At 34.2% G+C, this 25,947-nt stretch overlaps 9 long non-coding RNA genes across 9 annotated transcripts; all 9 read left to right on the forward strand.

The window, feature by feature from the left end:
• The first annotated feature begins 1,211 nt into the window (after positions 1 to 1,211).
• Positions 1,212 to 3,270, forward strand: LOC139936310 (uncharacterized). The gene is made up of 3 exons (XR_011785935.1): positions 1,212 to 1,497; positions 2,335 to 2,426; positions 2,822 to 3,270. It is a non-coding gene; the product is annotated as an uncharacterized lncRNA (long non-coding RNA).
• Positions 3,271 to 4,167: 897 nt separating this feature from the next.
• LOC139936311 (uncharacterized) lies at positions 4,168 to 6,229 on the forward strand. The gene is made up of 3 exons (XR_011785936.1): positions 4,168 to 4,306; positions 5,144 to 5,235; positions 5,632 to 6,229. It is a non-coding gene; the product is annotated as an uncharacterized lncRNA (long non-coding RNA).
• A 757-nt stretch (positions 6,230 to 6,986) lies between these two features.
• LOC139936572 (uncharacterized) lies at positions 6,987 to 9,017 on the forward strand. Its single transcript, XR_011785976.1, has 3 exons — positions 6,987 to 7,126; positions 7,960 to 8,051; positions 8,447 to 9,017. It is a non-coding gene; the product is annotated as an uncharacterized lncRNA (long non-coding RNA).
• A 746-nt stretch (positions 9,018 to 9,763) lies between these two features.
• Positions 9,764 to 11,824, forward strand: LOC139936571 (uncharacterized). Its single transcript, XR_011785975.1, has 3 exons — positions 9,764 to 9,934; positions 10,767 to 10,858; positions 11,254 to 11,824. It is a non-coding gene; the product is annotated as an uncharacterized lncRNA (long non-coding RNA).
• A 745-nt stretch (positions 11,825 to 12,569) lies between these two features.
• On the forward strand, positions 12,570 to 14,510 carry LOC139936573 (uncharacterized). Its single transcript, XR_011785977.1, has 3 exons — positions 12,570 to 12,740; positions 13,575 to 13,666; positions 14,062 to 14,510. It is a non-coding gene; the product is annotated as an uncharacterized lncRNA (long non-coding RNA).
• An 875-nt stretch (positions 14,511 to 15,385) lies between these two features.
• On the forward strand, positions 15,386 to 17,442 carry LOC139936242 (uncharacterized). Its single transcript, XR_011785922.1, has 3 exons — positions 15,386 to 15,555; positions 16,389 to 16,480; positions 16,876 to 17,442. It is a non-coding gene; the product is annotated as an uncharacterized lncRNA (long non-coding RNA).
• A 783-nt stretch (positions 17,443 to 18,225) lies between these two features.
• LOC139936341 (uncharacterized) lies at positions 18,226 to 20,171 on the forward strand. The gene is made up of 3 exons (XR_011785946.1): positions 18,226 to 18,364; positions 19,202 to 19,293; positions 19,689 to 20,171. It is a non-coding gene; the product is annotated as an uncharacterized lncRNA (long non-coding RNA).
• An 835-nt stretch (positions 20,172 to 21,006) lies between these two features.
• LOC139936289 (uncharacterized) lies at positions 21,007 to 22,947 on the forward strand. Its single transcript, XR_011785934.1, has 3 exons — positions 21,007 to 21,177; positions 22,012 to 22,103; positions 22,499 to 22,947. It is a non-coding gene; the product is annotated as an uncharacterized lncRNA (long non-coding RNA).
• Positions 22,948 to 23,819: 872 nt separating this feature from the next.
• On the forward strand, positions 23,820 to 25,754 carry LOC139936322 (uncharacterized). Its single transcript, XR_011785940.1, has 3 exons — positions 23,820 to 23,990; positions 24,819 to 24,910; positions 25,306 to 25,754. It is a non-coding gene; the product is annotated as an uncharacterized lncRNA (long non-coding RNA).
• The last annotated feature ends 193 nt before the right edge of the window (positions 25,755 to 25,947 follow it).

Genomic DNA, 25,947 nt, shown 5'->3' on the forward strand with positions numbered 1-25,947 from the left:
GGACTTAAACACAATTTGAAAAGAATTTGAACCCTTCGTTAAGACAAAAAGTTGCTTTCTTGTTCCAGAATCTTGAAGGAAGATAGACTAAGGGTATCAAATTTTGAGCTGGCTAACTTGGTCAACTATTATTGATTCTGCAATAAAAAGAAAATGTTTGTCTTATCAATTACTAAATAAATTTTTTTATTGTTCGTAAGCATATACTCTTATGTTTGGAAGAAAAACACTTCTATTTCCAGGTGACTTTAAATTGTAGAACAGTTACAGTTAGTAAATTACCGAGCTATATCTGAAACACTCATGATTGATTATTTTTAATTGTTGTCAATAAAATTTAAAAGTTCTTGTGCTATAAAAATTCAACTGTGTCTTGTTTGCAAAATCATTTTTCAAATTTTTGGAATATTAAGCACCACATTTATAGTTATGGTGTTGTATTTCACAGTGATGTTTTTTGACATATTAAAAAATGCAAAAAACACAAAATACAAATTTTTGCCTTTTTGTTTGCGGGTCATTTTTTGACGTTTTGTTAATGTTTTTCACTTTTTATAAATTATTTTTTTAATCATGTGAAGCTATGAAATTGACATATTATCAATTAACATATCTAAATTATGCTAATATTGCAGAATTCGTTCGAGTAAAACAGATCTTCACCTTCAGATTTGAGCAAAATGCAACATTTTGTCACCTCCCTGTACTGTATGTGTTCTATTATCCGAATACGCGGCTGGCTATTTCGGAAATACGCTGCTCGAGTCTCGTACCCTGACCATCAGTATAAACCCTACGCCAATCTCATTGAACCATAGGAACCATACTATACCGTCCACAGTATAGTCTGGCCCGATCCAAAACATTACGGATACGGGGATCAAGTGGACAGGAAGCCATACTATATCCCACAATTCCGTTTTCGCACATTATAAGAACGAACATCGCACATGTATATTAAATTATCGCATATGTATACCGTCACAAAACATCGCATACAAATGATCGCATATAATATACTACAAAATTATCAAACATATATTAAAAATTATCGCATATATATTGCAAATTATCGCACATATATTGCAATTTATCGCACATATATTACAATTTATCGCACATATATTACAATTTATCGCACATATATTACAATTTATCGCACATATATTACAATTTATCGCACATATATTACAATTTATCGCACATATATTACAATTTATCGCACATATATTACAATTTATTGCATATATATTACATGTATTGCATATATAATACATTTATTGCATACATCAAATGAATATCGCATATATGTGACAATTATCGCATATATATGAGAAACATCGCACATATATTGTACGTTATCGAATAATGCAACGTTTGACACGCCATATAAGGCGGCTAAAACTTGAAAATTAAGCTCTTTTTGACAGCTTTCAGAACTGACAGTTTGCTCATAATTGCCTTATGGAAACAGGACAATGTGCTTTTGATATTAGGGTAAGTTACGATATGAAGAAATGTAACAGTTGTTTTTCTTTTGCCTAATTAGTAAAATAGGATGGTCATGATAATTGCCAATTAGTGAGTCACACAGTCACACCATGCATATGCACACTGCGCAAACAAATGGCAGGCTTATTTTGTGCTGCATCTTTTTCGTTAAAAAGGGCAGGTAGATATTTGAATTGTTACGCTCATATCAATTTGAAGCCCCTACTGAACTGGGCAAGGTTTCACAAAGCTATTAAATTAAGCACAAAATACTGATTGACAAATTCCTTTGTTATTTTTAACCTACTATTTTAATTACTTTTTAATTTAACTTAGAAGTTAAGTAACCTTAGATAAGCTTTGTTATTTTTTATACTTTCCTTTATTTATAAAATAAAAACCAAGGCCCAACCTGAGCTGAGTGGGGCTCACACACAGTCACAGCCACACACATAACAATGATTTTAAACTATCATCAACCATGTCAACAGCTCTCCATTGCATTGATTGTTACCTAGTAAGTTTTTATGTTAACAATTATTTTGAGTAATTGGCATTAGTCATTATAGTGTCAACTGGCTTTGAATAGAGTGATTTCTTTTTATAATTTTACTTTACATTTGAAAATGTTTAAACCACAATCTCATTGACCTAACTTGTCCTATAATATTAAAATTGTATAATATTGTCAATCTTCAGTAATACAAATTAAAATTCCAGACGCCTGTCCATAATCACTCAGTCTCTTTTTGTCACTTTCCTTTCAATATCCACATGCTTTCCCTGTTTTGCATTTATATTACTAAAGAAATAGTTTTTTTTTCAATTTACACTAATTTACAGATACTGTTCAGACAGTGAGGACATCTCTGGACTTTACATGGGAAACTAGTGACAAGGAGCCAAGATTCATTAAAAGTTCAAGACCAGCAAAGGTAATATTGATGTTTCAAGTTATAAAAATTGTTAAAACCTTCGGACAGTGTGAAAATGTTGTAAACTTTAATACACGATTACTTTGTTCAGTAGGATTATTTTTCAATGAGTCAAACTACAGGAGAAAGGGGCTGAAATTCAATTCACAAAGGCTACTTTAGAAAACAATAAATTATGAAAAGGGGACATAGAAAAGGGTAACCTACTAAGGTTGTGTTTTCAAGCTCAATAACCAATTCTCAAGAAAAATACAAATTAAAAGTACTTCTATTAATCAAGAGTTTAAGGGGGTATCCATTTATTTGTTGATCATAAATTAACCTTTCACTCATTTTTTTGTTAATCGGAAATTAACCTCTCAATCAATTTTTTTGTTTATTTTCTCACTCTGCAGGCAATGTTTCGTAAACAAGGGACAAGAACTCATCAGTAGGATTTGAAGCATTGCATGGTTGGAGTAATAACCAGGTGATGTTTGGGGTAGCACCATTTGTAAATCTCTTTTGAGTGATGTTGGTTCTCAACCAGTGGATGAAAACAGACAATTTCCTCAGAACACTATTCACAAGAGATTTTCACCTTGCACACACATCACCTGAAGAACCCATCAGAAGAAACATCAGCCATCAATGCTAATGATGTTGGAATTGTATTACACGATACTAAACTGCTTAAAAAAGTGCTAGAAAAATACAAGTGAGAATTAAAGCTTAACAGTTTTTTGACAATTAGTTATAATATAGAGAATACTTGTGACGTTCAACAACAACTTCTTGGTGTTATGTTAACATTGACAGTTTAACCAAATTTATTTGGACTCGTTCATTGACAAATCAGAGAAAACCCACATGAATCACACAAGGCTACTTGTCAGGAATTTTATCTTTGCAACTTTCTAAAATTTGTATTGAACATTGGTGTGTTTGTTTATAAGAAAAAATGTAAACCACTGAAGCAATTTGTAAATAAAACATTGTTTATTCATTGGAAATATTCAACAATGTTTGATCCCTTTGTTTGTTTTTTTCGACTCCATTGATTTTGAGGCAGACTCATAATTTTCCCCTGGCAAAAAGCCCAGTTAGAGTGAACGCTCTGTTTTTCATGAAAGTTTTGCCACCAAAAAGTTTCCAACAAAAGAATTTTCTTAAAATAATTGAAAAAACACCCTATCAAGTCGGGTCTGGTCGTGGAAATGTAAGCATGTAAAATTGTTCAATAGGTATTGATTTTTGGGTAGTTAATAATATTGGTTATTCATTATTAACTCACTAAGGTTTCTTATCATCAATTGAGAAGGGAAAACACAAGGTTCCTGGCTACTATTCTCTTCTATAGACAAGCATTCAAATGAACATTCCACAGCAGTTTATAAGGTTGTTAAAACGTGATTCAATTAGGATCAAGATAAAAATGACCTTTCTTAGGCTCATATTGGACAGAAGTGTTAACGTCTAGTTTATTTAACGGTCCCAATGATTAGCGCCCTCTTACAGTTCGATAAACCAGGTACTCCATGACGTCATCATCACACAACCTCTCTTTGTGGGCGGTCACCCCGCATCTTCGATCGTGCCCAAGATTTTCGCTTCCCGCTCGACCCCATGCTTTGCTGCTGCAGGAGGTATGGGGTAGATGTTTTTTTAACGGTCCCCTTGTATACCTCCCTCTACGGTCGTACTAGTTTCAAACCACTACCCCCCCCCACCCTCGATGACGTCACATTCATAAAAACAAAACTTTATCCGGCGGCCGCCATTTAATTCCTCGGTTAAGGCGGCTAAAACTTGAAAATTAAGCTCTTTTTGACAGCTTTCAGAACTGACAGTTTGCTCATAATTGCCTTATGGAAACAGGACAATGTGCTTTTGATATTAGGGTAAGTTACGATATGAAGAAATGTAACAGTTGTTTTTCTTTTGCCTAATTAGTAAAATAGGATGGTCATGATAATTGCCAATTAGTGAGTCACACAGTCACACCATGCATATGCACACTGCGCAAACAAATGGCAGGCTTATTTTGTGCTGCATCTTTTTCGTTAAAAAGGGCAGGTAGATATTTGAATTGTACGCTCATATCAATTTGAAGCCCCTACTGAACTGGGCAAGGTTTCACAAAGCTATTAAATTAAGCACAACATACTGATTGACAAATTCCTTTGTTATTTTTAACCTACTATTTTAATTACTTTTTAATTTAACTTAGAAGTTAAGTAACCTTAGATAAGCTTTGTTATTTTTTATACTTTCCTTTATTTATAAAATAAAAACCAAGGCCCAAGCTGAGCTGAGTGGGGCTCACACACAGTCACAGCCACACATATAACAATGATTTTAAACTATCATCAACCATGTCAACAGCTCCCCATTGCATTGATTGTTACCTAGTAAGTTTTTATGCGAACAATTATTTTGAGTAATTGGCATTAGTCATTATAGTGTCAACTGGCTTTGAATAGAGTGATTTTTTTTTTATAATTTTACTTTACATTTGAAAATGTTTAAACCACAATCTCATTGACCTAACTTGTCCTATAATATTAAAATTGTATAATATTGTCAATCTTTAGTAATACAAATTAAAATTCCAGACGCCTGTCCATAATCACTCAGTCTCTTTTTGTCACTTTCCTTTCAATATCCACATGCTTTCCCTGTTTTGCATTTATATTGCTAAAGAAATAGTTTTTTTTTCAATTTACACTAATTTACAGATACTGTTCAGACAGTGAGGACATCTCTGGACTTTACATGGGAAACTAGTGACAAGGAGCCAAGATTCATTAAAAGTTCAAGACCAGCAAAGGTAATATTGATGTTTCAAGTTATAAAAACTGTTAAAACCTTCGGACAGTGTGAAAATGTTGTAAACTTTAATACACGATTACTTTGTTCAGTAGGATTATTTTTCAATGAGTCAAACTACAGGAGAAAGGGGCTGAAATTCAATTTTACAAAGGCTACTTTAGAAAACAATAAATTATGAAAAGGGGACATAGAAAAGGGTAACCTACTAAGGTTGTGTTTTCAAGCTCAATAACCAATTCTCAAGAAAAATACAAATTAAAAGTACTTCTATTAATCAAGAGTTTAAGGGGGTATCCATTTATTTGTTGATCATAAATTAACCTTTCACTCATTTTTTTATTAATCGGAAATTAACCTCTCAATCAACTTTTTTGTTTATTTTCTCACTCTGCAGGCAATGTTTCGTAAACAAGGGACAAGAACTCATCAGTAGGATTTGAAGCATTGCATGGTTGGAGTAATAACCAGGTGATGTTTGGGATAGCACCATTTGTAAATCTCTTTTGAGTAATGTTGGTTCTCAACCAGTGGATGAAAACAGACAATTTCCTCAGAACACTATTCACAAGAGATTTTCACCTTGCACACACATCACCTGAAGAACCCATCAGAAGAAACATCAGCCATCAATGCTAATGATGTTGGAATTGTATTACACGATACTAAACTGCTTAAAAAAGTGCTAGAAAAATACAAGTGAGAATTAAAGCTTAACAGTTTTTTGACAATTAGTTATAATATAGAGAATACTTGTGACGTTCAACAACAACTTCTTGGTGTTATGTTATTATTGACAGTTTAACCAAATTTATTTGGACTCGTTCATTGACAAATCAGAGAAAACCTACATGAATCACACAAGGCTACTTGTCAGGAATTTTATCTTTGCAACTTTCTATAATTTGTATTGAACATTGGTGTGTTTGTTTATAAGACAAAAGGTAAACCACTGAAGCAATTTGTAAATAAAACATTGTTTATTCATTGGAAATATTCAACAATGTTTGATCCCTTTGTTTTTTGTTTTTTTTCGACTCCATTGATTTTGAGGCAGACTCATAATTTTCCCCTGGCAAAAAGCCCAGGTTTAGTGAACGCTCTGTTTTTCATGAATGTTTTGCCACCAAAAATTTTCCAACAAAAGAATTTTCTTAAAATAATTGAAAAAACACCCTATCAAGTCGGGTCTGGTCGTGGAAATGTAAGCATGTAAAATTGTTCAATAGGTATTGATTTTTGGGTAGTTAATAATATTGGTTATTCATTATTAACTCACTAAGGTTTCTTATCATCAATTGAGAAGGGAAAACACAAGGTTCCTGGCTACTATTCTCTTCTATAGACAAGCATTCAAATGAACATTCCACAGCAGTTTATAAGGTTGTTAAAACGTGATTCAATTAGGATCAAGATAAAAATGACCTTTCTTAGGCTCATATTGGACAGAAGTGTTAACGTCTAGTTTATTTAACGGTCCCAATGATTAGCGCCCTCTTACAGTTCGATAAACCAGGTACTCCATGACGTCATCATCACACAACCTCTCTTTGTGGGCGGTCACCCCGCATCTTCGATCGTGCCCAAGATTTTCGCTTCCCGCTCGACCCCATGCTTTGCTGCTGCAGGAGGTATGGGGTAGATGTTTTTTTAACGGTCCCCTTGTATACCTCCCTCTACGGTCGTACTAGTTTCAAACCACTACCCCCCCCCCCCCCCACCCTCGATGACGTCACATTCATGAAGACAAAACTTTATCCGGCGGCCGCCATTTAATTCCTCGGTTAAGGCGGCTAAAACTTGAAAATTAAGCTCTTTTTGACAGCTTTCAGAACTGACAGTTTGCTCATAATTGCCTTATGGAAACAGGACAATGTGCTTTTGATATTAGGGTAAGTTACGATATGAAGAAATGTAACAGTTGTTTTTCTTTTGCCTAATTAGTAAAATAGGATGGTCATGATGATGATTGCCAATTAGTGAGTCACACACCATGCATATGCACACTGCGCAAACAAATGGCAGGCTTATTTTGTGCTGCATCGTTTTCGTGAAAAAGAGCAGGTAGATATTTGAATTGCACGCTCATATCAATTTGAAGCCCCTACTGAACTGGGCAAAGTTTCACAAAGCTATTAAATTAAGCACAAAATACTGATTGACAAATTCCTTTGTTATTTTTAACCTACTGTTTTAATTACTTTTTCATTTAACTTAGAAGTTAAGTAACCTTAGATAAGCTTTGTTATTTTTTATACTTTCCTTTATTTATAAAATAAAAACCAAGGCCCAAGCTGAGCTGAGTGGGGCTCACACACAGTCACAGCCACACACATAACAATAATTTTAAACTATCATCAACCATGTCGACAGCTCTCCATTGCATTGATTGTTACCTAGTAAGTTTTTATGCTAACAATTATTTTGAGTAATTGGCATTAGTCATTATAGTGTCAACTGGCTTTGAATAGAGTGATTTTTTTTAATAATTTTACTTTACATTTGAAAATGTTTAAACCACAATCTCATTGACCTAACTTGTCCTATAATATTAAAATTGTATAATATTGTCAATCTTTAGTAATACAAATTAAAATTCCAGACGCCTGTCCATAATCACTCAGTCTCTTTTTGTCACTTTCCTTTCAATATCCACATGCTTTCCCTGTTTTGCATTTATATTACTAAAGAAATAGTTTTTTTTTCAATTTACACTAATTTACAGATACTGTTCAGACAGTGAGGACATCTCTGGACTTTACATGGGAAACTTGTGACAAGGAGCCAAGATTCATTAAAAGTTCAAGACCAGCAAAGGTAATATTGATGTTTCAAGTTATAAAAATTGTTAAAACCTTCGGACAGTGTGAAAATGTTGTAAACTTTAATACACGATTACTTTGTTCAGTAGGATTATTTTTCAATGAGTCAAACTACAGGAGAAAGGGGCTGAAATTCAATTCACAAAGGCTACTTTAGAAAACAATAAATTATGAAAAGGGGACATAGAAAAGGGTAACCTACTAAGGTTGTGTTTTCAAGCTCAATTACCAATTCTCAAGAAAAATACAAATTAAAAGTACTTCTATTAATCAAGAGTTTAAGGGGGTATCCATTTATTTGTTGATCATAAATTAACCTTTCACTCATTTTTTTGTTAATCGGAAATTAACCTCTCAATCAATTTTTTTGTTTATTTTCTCACTCTGCAGGCAATGTTTCGTAAACAAGGGACAAGAACTCATCAGTAGGATTTGAAGCATTGCATGGTTGGAGTAATAACCAGGTGATGTTTGGGGTAGCACCATTTGTAAATCTCTTTTGAGTGATGTTGGTTCTCAACCAGTGGATGAAAACAGACAATTTCCTCAGAACACTATTCACAAGAGATTTTCACCTTGCACACACATCACCTGAAGAACCCATCAGAAGAAACATCAGCCATCAATGCTAATGATGTTGGAATTGTATTACACGATACTAAACTGCTTAAAAAAGTGCTAGAAAAATACAAGTGAGAATTAAAGCTTAACAGTTTTTTGACAATTAGTTATAATATAGAGAATACTTGTGACGTTCAACAACAACTTCTTGGTGTTATGTTAACATTGACAGTTTAACCAAATTTATTTGGACTCGTTCATTGACAAATCAGAGAAAACCTACATGAATCACACAAGGCTACTTGTCAGGAATTTTATCTTTGCAACTTTCTAAAATTTGTATTGAACATTGGTGTGTTTGTTTATAAGAAAAAATGTAAACCACTGAAGCAATTTGTAAATAAAACATTGTTTATTCATTGGAAATATTCAACAATGTTTGATCCCTTTGTTTGTTTTTTTCGACTCCATTGATTTTGAGGCAGACTCATAATTTTCCCCTGGCAAAAAGCCCAGTTACAGTGAACGCTCTGTTTTTCATGAAAGTTTTGCCACCAAAAAGTTTCCAACAAAAGAATTTTCTTAAAATAATTGAAAAAACACCCTATCAAGTCGGGTCTGGTCGTGGAAATGTAAGCATGTAAAATTGTTCAATAGGTATTGATTTTTGGGTAGTTAATAATATTGGTTATTCATTATTAACTCACTAAGGTTTCTTATCATCAATTGAGAAGGGAAAACACAAGGTTCCTGGCTACTATTCTCTTCTATAGACAAGCATTCAAATGAACATTCCACAGCAGTTTATAAGGTTGTTAAAACGTGATTCAATTAGGATCAAGATAAAAATGACCTTTCTTAGGCTCATATTGGACAGAAGTGTTAACGTCTAGTTTATTTAACGGTCCCAATGATTAGCGCCCTCTTACAGTTCGATAAACCAGGTACTCCATGACGTCATCATCACACAACCTCTCTTTGTGGGCGGTCACCCCGCATCTTCGATCGTGCCCAAGATTTTCGCTTCCCGCTCGACCCCATGCTTTGCTGCTGCAGGAGGTATGGGGTAGATGTTTTTTTAACGGTCCCCTTGTATACCTCCCTCTACGGTCGTACTAGTTTCAAACCACTACCCCCCCCCCCCACCCTCGATGACGTCACATTCATAAAGACAAAACTTTATCCGGCGGCCGCCATTTAATTCCTCGGTTAAGGCGGCTAAAACTTGAAAATTAAGCTCTTTTTGACAGCTTTCAGAACTGACAGTTTGCTCATAATTGCCTTATGGAAACAGGACAATGTGCTTTTGATATTAGGGTAAGTTACGATATGAAGAAATGTAACAGTTGTTTTTCTTTTGCCTAATTAGTAAAATAGGATGGTCATGATGATGATTGCCAATTAGTGAGTCACACACCATGCATATGCACACTGCGCAAACAAATGGCAGGCTTATTTTGTGCTGCATCGTTTTCGTGAAAAAGAGCAGGTAGATATTTGAATTGCACGCTCATATCAATTTGAAGCCCCTACTGAACTGGGCAAAGTTTCACAAAGCTATTAAATTAAGCACAAAATACTGATTGACAAATTCCTTTGTTATTTTTAACCTACTGTTTTAATTACTTTTTCATTTAACTTAGAAGTTAAGTAACCTTAGATAAGCTTTGTTATTTTTTATACTTTCCTTTATTTATAAAATAAAAACCAAGGCCCAACCTGAGCTGAGTGGGGCTCACACACAGTCACAGCCACACACATAACAATGATTTTAAACTATCATCAACCATGTCAACAGCTCTCCATTGCATTGATTGTTACCTAGTAAGTTTTTATGCTAACAATTATTTTGAGTAATTGGCATTAGTCATTATAGTGTCAACTGGCTTTGAATAGAGTGATTTTTTTTATAATTTTACTTTACATTTGAAAATGTTTAAACCACAATCTCATTGACCTAACTTGTCCTATAATATTAAAATTGTATAATATTGTCAATCTTTAGTAATACAAATTAAAATTCCAGACGCCTGTCCATAATCACTCAGTCTCTTTTTGTCACTTTCCTTTCAATATCCACATGCTTTCCCTGTTTTGCATTTATATTACTAAAGAAATAGTTTTTTTTTCAATTTACACTAATTTACAGATACTGTTCAGACAGTGAGGACATCTCTGGACTTTACATGGGAAACTTGTGACAAGGAGCCAAGATTCATTAAAAGTTCAAGACCAGCAAAGGTAATATTGATGTTTCAAGTTATAAAAATTGTTAAAACCTTCGGACAGTGTGAAAATGTTGTAAACTTTAATACACGATTACTTTGTTCAGTAGGATTATTTTTCAATGAGTCAAACTACAGGAGAAAGGGGCTGAAATTCAATTCACAAAGGCTACTTTAGAAAACAATAAATTATGAAAAGGGGACATAGAAAAGGGTAACCTACTAAGGTTGTGTTTTCAAGCTCAATTACCAATTCTCAAGAAAAATACAAATTAAAAGTACTTCTATTAATCAAGAGTTTAAGGGGGTATCCATTTATTTGTTGATCATAAATTAACCTTTCACTCATTTTTTTGTTAATCGGAAATTAACCTCTCAATCAATTTTTTTGTTTATTTTCTCACTCTGCAGGCAATGTTTCGTAAACAAGGGACAAGAACTCATCAGTAGGATTTGAAGCATTGCATGGTTGGAGTAATAACCAGGTGATGTTTGGGGTAGCACCATTTGTAAATCTCTTTTGAGTGATGTTGGTTCTCAACCAGTGGATGAAAACAGACAATTTCCTCAGAACACTATTCACAAGAGATTTTCACCTTGCACACACATCACCTGAAGAACCCATCAGAAGAAACATCAGCCATCAATGCTAATGATGTTGGAATTGTATTACACGATACTAAACTGCTTAAAAAAGTGCTAGAAAAATACAAGTGAGAATTAAAGCTTAACAGTTTTTTGACAATTAGTTATAATATAGAGAATACTTGTGACGTTCAACAACAACTTCTTGGTGTTATGTTAACATTGACAGTTTAACCAAATTTATTTGGACTCGTTCATTGACAAATCAGAGAAAACCTACATGAATCACACAAGGCTACTTGTCAGGAATTTTATCTTTGCAACTTTCTAAAATTTGTATTGAACATTGGTGTGTTTGTTTATAAGAAAAAATGTAAACCACTGAAGCAATTTGTAAATAAAACATTGTTTATTCATTGGAAATATTCAACAATGTTTGATCCCTTTGTTTGTTTTTTTCGACTCCATTGATTTTGAGGCAGACTCATAATTTTCCCCTGGCAAAAAGCCCAGTTACAGTGAACGCTCTGTTTTTCATGAAAGTTTTGCCACCAAAAAGTTTCCAACAAAAGAATTTTCTTAAAATAATTGAAAAAACACCCTATCAAGTCGGGTCTGGTCGTGGAAATGTAAGCATGTAAAATTGTTCAATAGGTATTGATTTTTGGGTAGTTAATAATATTGGTTATTCATTATTAACTCACTAAGGTTTCTTATCATCAATTGAGAAGGGAAAACACAAGGTTCCTGGCTACTATTCTCTTCTATAGACAAGCATTCAAATGAACATTCCACAGCAGTTTATAAGGTTGTTAAAACGTGATTCAATTAGGATCAAGATAAAAATGACCTTTCTTAGGCTCATATTGGACAGAAGTGTTAACGTCTAGTTTATTTAACGGTCCCAATGATTAGCGCCCTCTTACAGTTCGATAAACCAGGTACTCCATGACGTCATCATCACACAACCTCTCTTTGTGGGCGGTCACCCCGCATCTTCGATCGTGCCCAAGATTTTCGCTTCCCGCTCGACCCCATGCTTTGCTGCTGCAGGAGGTATGGGGTAGATGTTTTTTTAACGGTCCCCTTGTATACCTCCCTCTACGGTCGTACTAGTTTCAAACCACTACCCCCCCCCCCACCCTCGATGACGTCACATTCATAAAGACAAAACTTTATCCGGCGGCCGCCATTTAATTCCTCGGTTAAGGCGGCTAAAACTTGAAAATTAAGCTCTTTTTGACAGCTTTCAGAACTGACAGTTTGCTCATAATTGCCTTATGGAAACAGGACAATGTGCTTTTGATATTAGGGTAAGTTACGATATGAAGAAATGTAACAGTTGTTTTTCTTTTGCCTAATTAGTAAAATAGGATGGTCATGATGATGATTGCCAATTAGTGAGTCACACACCATGCATATGCACACTGCGCAAACAAATGGCAGGCTTATTTTGTGCTGCATCGTTTTCGTGAAAAAGAGCAGGTAGATATTTGAATTGCACGCTCATATCAATTTGAAGCCCCTACTGAACTGGGCAAAGTTTCACAAAGCTATTAAATTAAGCACAAAATACTGATTGACAAATTCCTTTGTTATTTTTAACCTACTATTTTAATTACTTTTTAATTTAACTTAGAAGTTAAGTAACCTTAGATAAGCTTTGTTATTTTTTATACTTTCCTTTATTTATAAAATAAAAACCAAGGCCCAACCTGAGCTGAGTGGGGCTCACACACAGTCACAGCCACACACATAACAATGATTTTAAACTATCATCAACCATGTCAACAGCTCTCCATTGCATTGATTGTTACCTAGTAAGTTTTTATGCTAACAATTATTTTGAGTAATTGGCATTAGTCATTATAGTGTCAACTGGCTTTGAATAGAGTGATTTTTTTTTATAATTTTACTTTACATTTGAAAATGTTTAAACCACAATCTCATTGACCTAACTTGTCCTATAATATTAAAATTGTATAATATTGTCAATCTTTAGTAATACAAATTAAAATTCCAGACGCCTGTCCATAATCACTCAGTCTCTTTTTGTCACTTTCCTTTCAATATCCACATGCTTTCCCTGTTTTGCATTTATATTACTAAAGAAATAGTTGTTTTTTTCAATTTACACTAATTTACAGATACTGTTCAGACAGTGAGGACATCTCTGGACTTTACATGGGAAACTAGTGACAAGGAGCCAAGATTCATTAAAAGTTCAAGACCAGCAAAGGTAATATTGATGTTTCAAGTTATAAAAATTGTTAAAACCTTCGGACAGTGTGAAAATGTTGTAAACTTTAATACACGATTACTTTGTTCAGTAGGATTATTTTTCAATGAGTCAAACTACAGGAGAAAGGGGCTGAAATTCAATTCACAAAGGCTACTTTAGAAAACAATAAATTATGAAAAGGGGACATAGAAAAGGGTAACCTACTAAGGTTGTGTTTTCAAGCTCAATAACCAATTCTCAAGAAAAATACAAATTAAAAGTACTTCTATTAATCAAGAGTTTAAGGGGGTATCCATTTATTTGTTGATCATAAATTAACCTTTCACTCATTTTTTTGTTAATCGGAAATTGACCTCTCAATCAATTTTTTTGTTTATTTTCTCACTCTGCAGGCAATGTTTCGTAAACAAGGGACAAGAACTCATCAGTAGGATTTGAAGCATTGCATGGTTGGAGTAATAACCAGGTGATGTTTGGGGTAGCACCATTTGTAAATCTCTTTTGAGTGATGTTGAACCTCAACCAGTGGATGAAAACAGACAATTTCCTCAGAACACTATTCACAAGAGATTTTCACCTTGCACACACATCACCTGAAGAACCCATCAGAAGAAACATCAGCCATCAATGCTAATGATGTTGGAATTGTATTACACGATACTAAACTGCTTAAAAAAGTGCTAGAAAAATACAAGTGAGAATTAAAGCTTAACAGTTTTTTGATAATTAGTTATAATATAGAGAATACTTGTGACGTTCAACAACAACTTCTTGGTGTTATGTTAACATTGACAGTTTAACCAAATTTATTTGGACTCGTTCATTGACAAATCAGAGAAAACCCACATGAATCACACAAGGCTACTTGTCAGGAATTTTATCTTTGCAACTTTCTAAAATTTGTATTGAACATAGGTGTGTTTGTTTATAAGAAAAAATGTAAACCACTGAAGCAATTTGTAAATAAAACATTGTTTATTCATTGGAAATATTCAACAATGTTTGATCCCTTTGTTTGTTTTTTTCGACTCCATTGATTTTGAGGCAGACTCATAGTTTTCCCCTGGCAAAAAGCCCAGTTACAGTGAACGCTCTGTTTTTCATGAAAGTTTTGCAACCAAAAAGTTTCCAACAAAAGAATTTTCTTAAAATAATTGAAAAAACACCCTATCAAGTCGGGTCTGGTCGTGGAAATGTAAGCATGTAAAATTGTTCAATAGGTATTGATTTTTGGGTAGTTAATAATATTGGTTATTCATTATTAACTCACTAAGGTTTCTTATCATCAATTGAGAAGGGAAAACACAAGGTTCCTGGCTACTATTCTCTTCTATAGACAAGCATTCAAATGAACATTCCACAGCAGTTTATAAGGTTGTTAAAACGTGATTCAATTAGGATCAAGATAAAAATGACCTTTCTTAGGCTCATATTGGACAGAAGTGTTAACGTCTAGTTTATTTAACGGTCCCAATGATTAGCGCCCTCTTACAGTTCGATAAACCAGGTACTCCATGACGTCATCATCACACAACCTCTCTTTGTGGGCGGTCACCCCGCATCTTCGATCGTGCCCAAGATTTTCGCTTCCCGCTCGACCCCATGCTTTGCTGCTGCAGGAGGTATGGGGTAGATGTTTTTTTAACGGTCCCCTTGTATACCTCCCTCTACGGTCGTACTAGTTTCAAACCACTACCCCCCCCCCCCCCCCCCACCCTCGATGACGTCACATTCATAAAGACAAAACTTTATCCGGCGGCCGCCATTTAATTCCTCGGTTAAGGCGGCTAAAACTTGAAAATTAAGCTCTTTTTGACAGCTTTCAGAACTGACAGTTTGCTCATAATTGCCTTATGGAAACAGGACAATGTGCTTTTGATATTAGGGTAAGTTACGATATGAAAAAATGTAACAGTTGTTTTTCTTTTGCCTAATTAGTAAAATAGGATGGTCATGATGATGATTGCCAATTAGTGAGTCACACACCATGCATATGCACACTGCGCAAACAAATGGCAGGCTTATTTTGTGCTGCATCGTTTTCGTGAAAAAGAGCAGGTAGATATTTGAATTGCACGCTCATATCAATTTGAAGCCCCTACTGAACTGGGCAAAGTTTCACAAAGCTATTAAATTAAGCACAAAATACTGATTGACAAATTCCTTTGTTATTTTTAACCTACTATTTTAATTACTTTTTAATTTAACTTAGAAGTTAAGTAACCTTAGATAAGCTTTGTTATTTTTTATACTTTCCTTTATTTATAAAATAAAAACCAAGGCCCAACCTGAGCTGAGTGGGGCTCACACACAGTCACAGCCACACACATAACAATGATTTTAAACTATCATCAACCATGTCAACAGCTCTCCATTGCATTGATTGTTACCTAGTAAGTTTTTATGCTAACAATTATTTTGAGTAATTGGCATTAGTCATTATAGTGTCAACTGGCTTTGAATAGAGTGATTTTTTTTTATAATTTTACTTTACATTTGAAAATGTTTAAACCACAATCTCATTGACCTAACTTGTCCTATAATATTAAAATTGTATAATATTGTCAATCTTTAGTAATACAAATTAAAATTCCAGACGCCTGTCCATAATCACTCAGTCTCTTTTTGTCACTTTCCTTTCAATATCCACATGCTTTCCCTGTTTTGCATTTATATTACTAAAGAAATAGTTTTTTTTTCAATTTACACTAATTTACAGATACTGTTCAGACAGTGAGGACATCTCTGGACTTTACATGGGAAACTTGTGACAAGGAGCCAAGATTCATTAAAAGTTCAAGACCAGCAAAGGTAATATTGATGTTTCAAGTTATAAAAATTGTTAAAACCTTCGGACAGTGTGAAAATGTTGTAAACTTTAATACACGATTACTTTGTTCAGTAGGATTATTTTTCAATGAGTCAAACTACAGGAGAAAGGGGCTGAAATTCAATTCACAAAGGCTACTTTAGAAAACAATAAATTATGAAAATGGGACATAGAAAAGGGTAACCTACTAAGGTTGTGTTTTCAAGCTCAATTACCAATTCTCAAGAAAAATACAAATTAAAAGTACTTCTATTAATCAAGAGTTTAAGGGGGTATCCATTTATTTGTTGATCATAAATTAACCTTTCACTCATTTTTTTGTTAATCGGAAATTAACCTCTCAATCAATTTTTTTGTTTATTTTCTCACTCTGCAGGCAATGTTTCGTAAACAAGGGACAAGAACTCATCAGTAGGATTTGAAGCATTGCATGGTTGGAGTAATAACCAGGTGATGTTTGGGGTAGCACCATTTGTAAATCTCTTTTGAGTGATGTTGGTTCTCAACCAGTGGATGAAAACAGACAATTTCCTCAGAACACTATTCACAAGAGATTTTCACCTTGCACACACATCACCTGAAGAACCCATCAGAAGAAACATCAGCCATCAATGCTAATGATGTTGGAATTGTATTACACGATACTAAACTGCTTAAAAAAGTGCTAGAAAAATACAAGTGAGAATTAAAGCTTAACAGTTTTTTGACAATTAGTTATAATATAGAGAATACTTGTGACGTTCAACAACAACTTCTTGGTGTTATGTTAACATTGACAGTTTAACCAAATTTATTTGGACTCGTTCATTGACAAATCAGAGAAAACCTACATGAATCACACAAGGCTACTTGTCAGGAATTTTATCTTTGCAACTTTCTAAAATTTGTATTGAACATTGGTGTGTTTGTTTATAAGAAAAAATGTAAACCACTGAAGCAATTTGTAAATAAAACATTGTTTATTCATTGGAAATATTCAACAATGTTTGATCCCTTTGTTTGTTTTTTTCGACTCCATTGATTTTGAGGCAGACTCATAATTTTCCCCTGGCAAAAAGCCCAGTTACAGTGAACGCTCTGTTTTTCATGAAAGTTTTGCCACCAAAAAGTTTCCAACAAAAGAATTTTCTTAAAATAATTGAAAAAACACCCTATCAAGTCGGGTCTGGTCGTGGAAATGTAAGCATGTAAAATTGTTCAATAGGTATTGATTTTTGGGTAGTTAATAATATTGGTTATTCATTATTAACTCACTAAGGTTTCTTATCATCAATTGAGAAGGGAAAACACAAGGTTCCTGGCTACTATTCTCTTCTATAGACAAGCATTCAAATGAACATTCCACAGCAGTTTATAAGGTTGTTAAAACGTGATTCAATTAGGATCAAGATAAAAATGACCTTTCTTAGGCTCATATTGGACAGAAGTGTATAACGTCTAGTTTATTAACGGTCCCAATGATTAGCGCCCTCTTACAGTTCGATAAACCAGGTACTCCATGACGTCATCATCACACAACCTCTCTTTGTGGGCGGTCACCCCGCATCTTCGATCGTGCCCAAGATTTTCGCTTCCCGCTCGACCCCATGCTTTGCTGCTGCAGGAGGTATGGGGTAGATGTTTTTTTAACGGTCCCCTTGTATACCTCCCTCTACGGTCGTACTAGTTTCAAACCACTACCCCCCCCCCCCCACCCTCGATGACGTCACATTCATAAAGACAAAACTTCATCCGGCGGCCGCCATTTAATTCCTCGGTTAAGGCGGCTAAAACTTGAAAATTAAGCTCTTTTTGACAGCTTTCAGAACTGACAGTTTGCTCATAATTGCCTTATGGAAACAGGACAATGTGCTTTTGATATTAGGGTAAGTTACGATATGAAGAAATGTAACCGTTGTTTTTCTTTTGCCTAATTAGTAAAATAGGATGGTCATGATAATTGCCAATTAGTGAGTCACACAGTCACACCATGCATATGCACACTGCGCAAACAAATGGCAGGCTTATTTTGTGCTGCATCTTTTTCGTTAAAAAGGGCAGGTAGATATTTGAATTGTACGCTCATATCAATTTGAAGCCCCTACTGAACTGGGCAAAGTTTCACAAAGCTATTAAATTAAGCACAAAATACTGATTGACAAATTCCTTTGTTATTTTTAACCTACTATTTTAATTACTTTTTAATTTAACTTAGAAGTTAAGTAACCTTAGATAAGCTTTGTTATTTTTTATACTTTCCTTTATTTATAAAATAAAAACCAAGGCCCAAGCTGAGCTGAGTGGGGCTCACACACAGTCACAGCCACACACATAACAATGATTTTAAACTATCATCAACCATGTCAACAGCTCCCCATTGCATTGATTGTTACCTAGTAAGTTTTTATGCGAACAATTATTTTGAGTAATTGGCATCAGTCATTATAGTGTCAACTGGCTTTGAATAGAGTGATTTTTTTTTATAATTTTACTTTACATTTGAAAATGTTTAAACCACAATCTCATTGACCTAACTTGTCCTATAATATTAAAATTGTATAATATTGTCAATCTTTAGTAATACAAATTAAAATTCCAGACGCCTGTCCATAATCACTCAGTCTCTTTTTGTCACTTTCCTTTCAATATCCACATGCTTTCCCTGTTTTGCATTTATATTACTAAAGAAATAGTTGTTTTTTTCAATTTACACTAATTTACAGATACTGTTCAGACAGTGAGGACATCTCTGGACTTTACATGGGAAACTAGTGACAAGGAGCCAAGATTCATTAAAAGTTCAAGACCAGCAAAGGTAATATTGATGTTTCAAGTTATAAAAATTGTTAAAACCTTCGGACAGTGTGAAAATGTTGTAAACTTTAATACACGATTACTTTGTTCAGTAGGATTATTTTTCAATGAGTCAAACTACAGGAGAAAGGGGCTGAAATTCAATTCACAAAGGCTACTTTAGAAAACAATAAATTATGAAAAGGGGACATAGAAAAGGGTAACCTACTAAGGTTGTGTTTTCAAGCTCAATAACCAATTCTCAAGAAAAATACAAATTAAAAGTACTTCTATTAATCAAGAGTTTAAGGGGGTATCCATTTATTTGTTGATCATAAATTAACCTTTCACTCATTTTTTTGTTAATCGGAAATTAACCTCTCAATCAATTTTTTTGTTTATTTTCTCACTCTGCAGGCAATGTTTCGTAAACAAGGGACAAGAACTCATCAGTAGGATTTGAAGCATTGCATGGTTGGAGTAATAACCAGGTGATGTTTGGGGTAGCACCATTTGTAAATCTCTTTTGAGTGATGTTGGTTCTCAACCAGTGGATGAAAACAGACAATTTCCTCAGAACACTATTCACAAGAGATTTTCACCTTGCACACACATCACCTGAAGAACCCATCAGAAGAAACATCAGCCATCAATGCTAATGATGTTGGAATTGTATTACACGATACTAAACTGCTTAAAAAAGTGCTAGAAAAATACAAGTGAGAATTAAAGCTTAACAGTTTTTTGACAATTAGTTATAATATAGAGAATACTTGTGACGTTCAACAACAACTTCTTGGTGTTATGTTAACATTGACAGTTTAACCAAATTTATTTGGACTCGTTCATTGACAAATCAGAGAAAACCCACATGACGCACACAAGGCTACTTGTCAGGAATTTTATCTTTGCAACTTTCTAAAATTTGTATTGAACATTGGTGTGTTTGTTTATAAGAAAAAATGTAAACCACTGAAGCAATTTGTAAATAAAACATTGTTTATTCATTGGAAATATTCAACAATGTTTGATCCCTTTGTTTGTTTTTTTCGACTCCATTGATTTTGAGGCAGACTCATAATTTTCCCCTGGCAAAAAGCCCAGTTACAGTGAACGCTCTGTTTTTCATGAAAGTTTTGCCACCAAAAAGTTTCCAACAAAAGAATTTTCTTAAAATAATTGAAAAAACACCCTATCAAGTCGGGTCTGGTCGTGGAAATGTAAGCATGTAAAATTGTTCAATAGGTATTGATTTTTGGGTAGTTAATAATATTGGTTATTCATTATTAACTCACTAAGGTTTCTTATCATCAATCGAGAAGGGAAAACACAAGGTTCCTGGCTACTATTCTCTTCTATAGACAAGCATTCAAATGAACATTCCACAGCAGTTTATAAGGTTGTTAAAACGTGATTCAATTAGGATCAAGATAAAAATGACCTTTCTTAGGCTCACATTGGACAGAAGTGTATAACGTCTAGTTTATTTAACGGTCCCAATGATTAGCGCCCTCTTACAGTTCGATAAACCAGGTACTCCATGACGTCATCATCACACAACCTCTCTTTGTGGGCGGTCACCCCGCATCTTCGATCGTGCCCAAGATTTTCGCTTCCCGCTCGACCCCATGCTTTGCTGCTGCAGGAGGTATGGGGTAGATGTTTTTTTAACGGTCCCCTTGTATACCTCCCTCTACGGTCGTACTAGTTTCAAACCACTACCCCCCCCCCCCACCCTCGATGACGTCACATTCATAAAGACAAAACTTTATCCGGCGGCCGCCATTTAATTCCTCGGTTAAGGCGGCTAAAACTTGAAAATTAAGCTCTTTTTGACAGCTTTCAGAACTGACAGTTTGCTCATAATTGCCTTATGGAAACAGGACAATGTGCTTTTGATATTAGGGTAAGTTACGATATGAAGAAATGTAACAGTTGTTTTTCTTTTGCCTAATTAGTAAAATAGGATGGTCATGATGATGATTGCCAATTAGTGAGTCACACACCATGCATATGCACACTGCGCAAACAAATGGCAGGCTTATTTTGTGCTGCATCGTTTTCGTGAAAAAGAGCAGGTAGATATTTGAATTGCACGCTCATATCAATTTGAAGCCCCTACTGAACTGGGCAAAGTTTCACAAAGCTATTAAATTAAGCACAAAATACTGATTGACAAATTCCTTTGTTATTTTTAACCTACTATTTTAATTACTTTTTAATTTAACTTAGAAGTTAAGTAACCTTAGATAAGCTTTGTTATTTTTTATACTTTCCTTTATTTATAAAATAAAAACCAAGGCCCAACCTGAGCTGAGTGGGGCTCACACACAGTCACAGCCACACACATAACAATGATTTTAAACTATCATCAACCATGTCAACAGCTCTCCATTGCATTGATTGTTACCTAGTAAGTTTTTATGCTAACAATTATTTTGAGTAATTGGCATTAGTCATTATAGTGTCAACTGGCTTTGAATAGAGTGATTTTTTTTAATAATTTTACTTTACATTTGAAAATGTTTAAACCACAATCTCATTGACCTAACTTGTCCTATAATATTAAAATTGTATAATATTGTCAATCTTTAGTAATACAAATTAAAATTCCAGACGCCTGTCCATAATCACTCAGTCTCTTTTTGTCACTTTCCTTTCAATATCCACATGCTTTCCCTGTTTTGCATTTATATTACTAAAGAAATAGTTGTTTTTTTCAATTTACACTAATTTACAGATACTGTTCAGACAGTGAGGACATCTCTGGACTTTACATGGGAAACTAGTGACAAGGAGCCAAGATTCATTAAAAGTTCAAGACCAGCAAAGGTAATATTGATGTTTCAAGTTATAAAAATTGTTAAAACCTTCGGACAGTGTGAAAATGTTGTAAACTTTAATACACGATTACTTTGTTCAGTAGGATTATTTTTCAATGAGTCAAACTACAGGAGAAAGGGGCTGAAATTCAATTCACAAAGGCTACTTTAGAAAACAATAAATTATGAAAAGGGGACATAGAAAAGGGTAACCTACTAAGGTTGTGTTTTCAAGCTCAATAACCAATTCTCAAGAAAAATACAAATTAAAAGTACTTCTATTAATCAAGAGTTTAAGGGGGTATCCATTTATTTGTTGATCATAAATTAACCTTTCACTCATTTTTTTGTTAATCGGAAATTGACCTCTCAATCAATTTTTTTGTTTATTTTCTCACTCTGCAGGCAATGTTTCGTAAACAAGGGACAAGAACTCATCAGTAGGATTTGAAGCATTGCATGGTTGGAGTAATAACCAGGTGATGTTTGGGGTAGCACCATTTGTAAATCTCTTTTGAGTGATGTTGAACCTCAACCAGTGGATGAAAACAGACAATTTCCTCAGAACACTATTCACAAGAGATTTTCACCTTGCACACACATCACCTGAAGAACCCATCAGAAGAAACATCAGCCATCAATGCTAATGATGTTGGAATTGTATTACACGATACTAAACTGCTTAAAAAAGTGCTAGAAAAATACAAGTGAGAATTAAAGCTTAACAGTTTTTTGATAATTAGTTATAATATAGAGAATACTTGTGACGTTCAACAACAACTTCTTGGTGTTATGTTAACATTGACAGTTTAACCAAATTTATTTGGACTCGTTCATTGACAAATCAGAGAAAACCCACATGAATCACACAAGGCTACTTGTCAGGAATTTTATCTTTGCAACTTTCTAAAATTTGTATTGAACATAGGTGTGTTTGTTTATAAGAAAAAATGTAAACCACTGAAGCAATTTGTAAATAAAACATTGTTTATTCATTGGAAATATTCAACAATGTTTGATCCCTTTGTTTGTTTTTTTCGACTCCATTGATTTTGAGGCAGACTCATAGTTTTCCCCTGGCAAAAAGCCCAGTTACAGTGAACGCTCTGTTTTTCATGAAAGTTTTGCAACCAAAAAGTTTCCAACAAAAGAATTTTCTTAAAATAATTGAAAAAACACCCTATCAAGTCGGGTCTGGTCGTGGAAATGTAAGCATGTAAAATTGTTCAATAGGTATTGATTTTTGGGTAGTTAATAATATTGGTTATTCATTATTAACTCACTAAGGTTTCTTATCATCAATTGAGAAGGGAAAACACAAGGTTCCTGGCTACTATTCTCTTCTATAGACAAGCATTCAAATGAACATTCCACAGCAGTTTATAAGGTTGTTAAAACGTGATTCAATTAGGATCAAGATAAAAATGACCTTTCTTAGGCTCATATTGGACAGAAGTGTTAACGTCTAGTTTATTTAACGGTCCCAATGATTAGCGCCCTCTTACAGTTCGATAAACCAGGTACTCCATGACGTCATCATCACACAACCTCTCTTTGTGGGCGGTCACCCCGCATCTTCGATCGTGCCCAGGATTTTCGCTTCCCGCTCGACCCCATGCTTTGCTGCTGCAGGAGGTATGGGGTAGATGTTTTTTTAACGGTCCCCTTGTATACCTCCCTCTACGGTCGTACTAGTTTCAAACCACTACCCCCCCCCCCCCCCCACCCTCGATGACGTCACATTCATAAAGACAAAACTTTATCCGGCGGCCGCCATTTAATTCCTCGGTTAAGGCGGCTAAAACTTGAAAATTAAGCTCTTTTTGACAGCTTTCAGAACTGACAGTTTGCTCATAATTGCCTTATGGAAACAGGACAATGTGCTTTTGATATTAGGGTAAGTTACGATATGAAGAAATGTAACAGTTGTTTTTCTTTTGCCTAATTAGTAAAATAGGATGGTCATGATGATGATTGCCAATTAGTGAGTCACACACCATGCATATGCACACTGCGCAAACAAATGGCAGGCTTATTTTGTGCTGCATCGTTTTCGTGAAAAAGAGCAGGTAGATATTTGAATTGCACGCTCATATCAATTTGAAGCCCCTACTGAACTGGGCAAAGTTTCACAAAGCTATTAAATTAAGCACAAAATACTGATTGACAAATTCCTTTGTTATTTTTAACCTACTATTTTAATTACTTTTTAATTTAACTTAGAAGTTAAGTAACCTTAGATAAGCTTTGTTATTTTTTATACTTTCCTTTATTTATAAAATAAAAACCAAGGCTGAGCTGAGTGGGGCTCACACACAGTCACAGCCACACACATAACAATGATTTTAAACTATCATCAACCATGTCAACAGCTCTCCATTGCATTGATTGTTACCTAGTAAGTTTTTATGCTAACAATTATTTTGAGTAATTGGCATTAGTCATTATAGTGTCAACTGGCTTTGAATAGAGTGATTTTTTTTAATAATTTTACTTTACATTTGAAAATGTTTAAACCACAATCTCATTGACCTAACTTGTCCTATAATATTAAAATTGTATAATATTGTCAATCTTTAGTAATACAAATTAAAATTCCAGACGCCTGTCCATAATCACTCAGTCTCTTTTTGTCACTTTCCTTTCAATATCCACATGCTTTCCCTGTTTTGCATTTATATTACTAAAGAAATAGTTGTTTTTTTCAATTTACACTAATTTACAGATACTGTTCAGACAGTGAGGACATCTCTGGACTTTACATGGGAAACTAGTGACAAGGAGCCAAGATTCATTAAAAGTTCAAGACCAGCAAAGGTAATATTGATGTTTCAAGTTATAAAAATTGTTAAAACCTTCGGACAGTGTGAAAATGTTGTAAACTTTAATACACGATTACTTTGTTCAGTAGGATTATTTTTCAATGAGTCAAACTACAGGAGAAAGGGGCTGAAATTCAATTCACAAAGGCTACTTTAGAAAACAATAAATTATGAAAAGGGGACATAGAAAAGGGTAACCTACTAAGGTTGTGTTTTCAAGCTCAATAACCAATTCTCAAGAAAAATACAAATTAAAAGTACTTCTATTAATCAAGAGTTTAAGGGGGTATCCATTTATTTGTTGATCATAAATTAACCTTTCACTCATTTTTTTGTTAATCGGAAATTGACCTCTCAATCAATTTTTTTGTTTATTTTCTCACTCTGCAGGCAATGTTTCGTAAACAAGGGACAAGAACTCATCAGTAGGATTTGAAGCATTGCATGGTTGGAGTAATAACCAGGTGATGTTTGGGGTAGCACCATTTGTAAATCTCTTTTGAGTGATGTTGAACCTCAACCAGTGGATGAAAACAGACAATTTCCTCAGAACACTATTCACAAGAGATTTTCACCTTGCACACACATCACCTGAAGAACCCATCAGAAGAAACATCAGCCATCAATGCTAATGATGTTGGAATTGTATTACACGATACTAAACTGCTTAAAAAAGTGCTAGAAAAATACAAGTGAGAATTAAAGCTTAACAGTTTTTTGATAATTAGTTATAATATAGAGAATACTTGTGACGTTCAACAACAACTTCTTGGTGTTATGTTAACATTGACAGTTTAACCAAATTTATTTGGACTCGTTCATTGACAAATCAGAGAAAACCCACATGAATCACACAAGGCTACTTGTCAGGAATTTTATCTTTGCAACTTTCTAAAATTTGTATTGAACATAGGTGTGTTTGTTTATAAGAAAAAATGTAAACCACTGAAGCAATTTGTAAATAAAACATTGTTTATTCATTGGAAATATTCAACAATGTTTGATCCCTTTGTTTGTTTTTTTCGACTCCAT

The sequence above is a fragment of the Asterias amurensis genome, chromosome 4 (genome assembly GCF_032118995.1).
Source record: "Asterias amurensis chromosome 4, ASM3211899v1".
Lineage (NCBI taxonomy): Eukaryota > Metazoa > Echinodermata > Asteroidea > Forcipulatida > Asteriidae > Asterias > Asterias amurensis.